The 4,561-nt window shown below is 37.1% G+C and overlaps 1 protein-coding gene across 1 annotated transcript in view; it reads right to left on the bottom strand.

Annotated features, from left to right (window-relative positions):
* The window catches only part of PCNX1 (pecanex 1), a 210,724-nt gene that overhangs the window by 154,684 nt on the left and 51,479 nt on the right, over positions 1–4,561 (bottom strand). The window lies entirely within an intron of this gene.

Genomic DNA, 4,561 nt, shown 5'->3' with positions numbered 1-4,561 from the left:
TAGTGATACTGCCTCAGAAACCCAAGGAGGGGTCGCTATGACTCGACAGCAAACAACAACAACAACAGGGGAGAGCCTGCCTGAGCCATCAACTAATGGAAAAGAACAAAGCCTGGTGGAAAGAAAAGCTATAGGGCCATAAAGTGACTGTAAGAAGCTCTGCACCCTGCCCCATCTGAGGACACCCTTCACATGAAGACTTTTTAGTAACATGACCCATAAATCCCTTAAACCTGTTTCAGTTGGGTATTCTAACAGCTGCAATCAAAATAAAAGGGCAAAACAGAATCTGTTTGCAAGCATACCTTCCATTTAACTATTTAACACTAAAGCAGTTTGAATTCCAGTGTGTTTTTATTATCGATAGTCACATAACTAACTATACTATCCCATCTACATAATGGGTCCCTAACTCTAGAGCCATGGACTTTAGTTAGCTAACTTATGTCCAATAAGGAAAAATAACTTTCTGACTTGCTATTCATTAATGAAAACAGAACATACCAGAACTAGTTCCAAATCTGATGATCAAGTCAGAGAATAAATGCTCATGTGTGTGAAGAGTGCTTATCTGCCGGCTGCTTAGTTTTAACTCATACAAGCTACACAGGCCAGAATGAGAAATAAATACATAAGCTGAAAAAGTCCTGAGTGTGCACCAAGAGGCAGCTATCTCCACAATGAAGCAGTGATAACCAGCACCATTACTGTGATACCTACCAGAATGCATTCTGTAAACCAGATTCCATGAAATCAAAGACGGACAAAGTCAAGATGGAGGAATAAAATACACACTACCACAGAAAAGAACAAAAGTCCTCACCTTGCCTATTGTCTTTAAAAATATACCTAACAGCTTTATTGATACGTAATTCACATACTGTGAAATTCATCCATGTAAGGTGTACAATTCAAGAGTTTTTAGTATATTCACAGATATATGCTACTAAGACCACAGTCAAGTACAGAACATTTATTTCATCACTTCACAAAGAAACCCTGTACCCTTTAGCTACCACTCCCCAGCCCTCCTAACCCCGCAGGCCTAAGTAACCACTAATTTAATTTCTATCTCTGTAAGTTTGCCTATTCTGAACATTTCATTATATAAATGAAATCATGTAATATGTGTCTTTCATAATTAGTTTCTCTAATTTAGCACCATGTTTTCAAAGTCCCTCCATGTTGCAGCATGTATCAGTACTTCACTCCTTTTCATGCCTAGTCATATTCCATGGTATGGATGTACTACCATATATTGTTTATCCATTCATCAACTGATGGGCAATTTTACCTAGTTTTATATATCACCTTTGATAGCAAGTCTAAATAATTATAATTAATAATAAAAACAAGTATTTCCTGAATACTTACTAAATTCTAGTCATAGGTCTGTACTTTACTTGCATTTTCTTAAGAAATCTTCCCTAAAATCTACAATTCAAACACATTATCCTAATTTTACAGGTAAAACATTCAAACTCAAAAAGTATAAAAACGTGCCTAAGGTCTCAAAGGAATGAGCAACATAAACTGAGTCACTGGTATTAGCTATTACTAGTACCAACCATGAAACAAGTTCCATTTGTTGTTATGTATTATAATGAAAGAAACTGCTTCTGTGCAAGAGCTTTAAAGAAGGTTTCACAAATTACAGAACAAGCCCACGGAATGCAGGTGGGAAGGGAGGTTGCAAATAATACTTACTTACTCAGCACTCTGCAACATGTTATCATTATTTGTTAATTCTTTCTTTCTTTATCCCCTCACCCTGCAACACACACTCCCATAATTAAGTAAGTTACTTATCAGTAATGACTGAGACAACTTTTGACCACCAGGTCTGTATAACTCCAAAGCCCACATCCTTTCTAACAAACTACACTGCTTTTCAACAAGTAAGACAATGAAGTTCAAAAATGAAAGCAAAAATCATTATCTGGAGCAGATTTCGCAACCTCAGCACTACTGACATTTCAGGGCACACAATTCCTCCTCGTGGGGCCTGTTCTGTGCATTGCAAGTTTAGCAGGGTTCCCTGTCCTCTAACCACTAGATGACAGTAACAACCAAAAATGTCTCCAGACATTGCCAAATGTTCCTTGGAGGCAAAATCATCCCCAGTTGAGAACCTCTGATCTAGAATTAATGGTCAACATCAAGAGTAGGGGGGAGAAAAGGCTAAAATGGATGGCTTTTATTAAAAATCCTTCAGCAAAATTTTTTCCTCTCTCTCTTCTCTACAAACTCTGAAGTGTACTTTTAGCCAAGCTGTAGATGTCCTACATAGAGCTGAACATATAAAATGGCTGAGTAAGAGTTTTCTTTATTAGCAAGACGTGCAGGTTTTTAGCAATGGAGAGTCTAGCACATACCTGAGAGTACAGTGGTTTATAATTCTCACAGAAGCAAAGTGGTCTACTGCAGTAAGCAATACACCAAACTCAAGGGACCTCTACCTTTATGCCTTAATTTCCCCATCTGTTAAAAAAATATATACTAGGTACACGGAAAGGCAGAAAAGCAGCAAGGGTCTCACGTGAGTCACAGAGGAGATGTCACAAACTACTTTGTTAATCATCAGCATCATTAGCTGCTCAGGCTTTTTAGCAGAGACTTCCCAGCACCGTCACAATGCTAAATTTACAAATACAACCTGGATTACAATGGTGTTCACAATAATGTCAGCAGATAAAAACAAAGTCTCTGATCAGAATAAAATCTTCCTCAGGAAATTCAGCCTATTACTCACCTGCGTATAGTTTAAATTAATCCTTAATTTACAATAGTCCAAGCATTACTGCCAAGAACAAAGAGAAAATATGGTCTGCCTCCAAAATATTTGTACTCAAATCCTAAAATTGAATGTGCTAATTTCCTTTACAGAAACATTATAAATATAGTAATACAAGTGTTAATGACTTTGAGTCTTCCCTTAAGATAGATTTAAGCTAAAGGACAAGCACATTTCTTCACTGCTGCACCACATAAAAGGGAGACCAACGCAAACCAAAGGCTCAAGCAGTCCTACTACTGCCGTTCATTTGTGGAACACATTGACAGTGTCTAACGCACCAAGCCAGAGAGGGGTCAGGAAATAAAAGTAGTTACATATTCTTGTTCCTGTCTTTGTCTCAGAACAGAGTGTGAGATTCACAAGGGGGAAATTGGGGGAAAGGAGATGTCAAGACCGAAACAACAAATATTTAATGGTGAAACTTAAAATCATTCTCCTTAATTTTTTAGAAGTCAGTCAAGGGTGTCTACCTATACTATTTTGATTTAGCCACGTGCTAGAAGTCATAACCAGTAAAAAAGTAAAACTAGAACTGTAAGAACTAGAAAAGAAGAAAATAATAATTGTCATCAGTTATAGCAAAATCAAAAAAACAGCCTAGCATTACTGTTAATGAGGAAGTTTAACAAGGTTGTCAAATACAAAGTAAACTGCTACATTTAAGAGAGAAAAACAGAAATGTAATTTAAAAAAAAAAAAATTTAAATGACAGAAAAGAAACCAAAACCAAACTCACTGCTGCTGAGACAGATTTGACTCATAGCAACCTCTCCTTGGGTTTTCAAGGTGGTATCACTACGGAAGTAGATTGCCCAACCTTCCTTCCAAGGACTGGCTGGTGGGCTTGAACTGCCAGCCTTCTGGTTAGCAGTCAGATGCCTTAGGAACTACACCAGGCAGAGATACTATAAAATAATTTGACAAATCTAACAAGAATTATGCAATGACAGAAGTTTACTGAGACATGAAAGAAGATTAAATAATTGAAGAGATTCAATGTCATAAAGATATCAATTCTCACCAGAGGGATCCACATAGCCAGTGTAATTCCAATGAAAATTCCAAGCTCTTGCAGACCTTGCCTAGCAGACTCTTAAGCTGTGATCAAAGAATAAAGGCCCAAGAACAGTGAAGTCACTTCTGGAACAAAACCAAGGTAGGGGGCTTGTCTTACCAGCTGCCAAGAGTCATTTCATAAAGGTACAGTAGTTAGGGCAGTGCCATAATAGCACAAGCAAAACAACTAGATCAATGAAACAGAGAGCCCAGAAACGTATCTACCATATATGGAAACTAATTTGTGCTAGAGAGTACTGTAGATCACCAGGGAAAAGACAGTCTGTTTAACACATACTGGGAAAACCAGTTATTTGTATTAAAGCAAAAACTCAGTCTGGGATCTCTACCTGAAACTATAGATTAAAAAAGTCCCAAGTAGAATTGAAACAGGAAAAGAAAAAACAACTTCTAAAAGACCACATAGGAGCCTATCCTTCTGATCTCTGAGTAGGAAATAATTTCTTAAATAACACACAAAAATATTAATCATAAAAGAATGAATATGATTATATTCAATTTAAGAATGTATGGAGAAAAAAAAAAAAGAAAGTATGATAATATTAAGAAACATTAAGGAACCATGCAATCCTCAGCCTATAAGACCATGAACCAGAAGAACTAGATGATGCCCAGCTACCAACTCTCAACCACTTGGAAGGGCGTCAGTGCAGGAGATCATAGATAGACTGGGAGAACAATGTATAA

The sequence above is a fragment of the Orycteropus afer genome, unplaced genomic scaffold (genome assembly GCF_000298275.1).
Source record: "Orycteropus afer afer isolate SDZICR_OR568_19922 unplaced genomic scaffold, OryAfe1.0 scaffold00088, whole genome shotgun sequence".
Taxonomy (NCBI): Eukaryota; Metazoa; Chordata; class Mammalia; order Tubulidentata; family Orycteropodidae; genus Orycteropus; species Orycteropus afer.
This window is presented reverse-complemented; position numbering and strand designations above follow the sequence as displayed.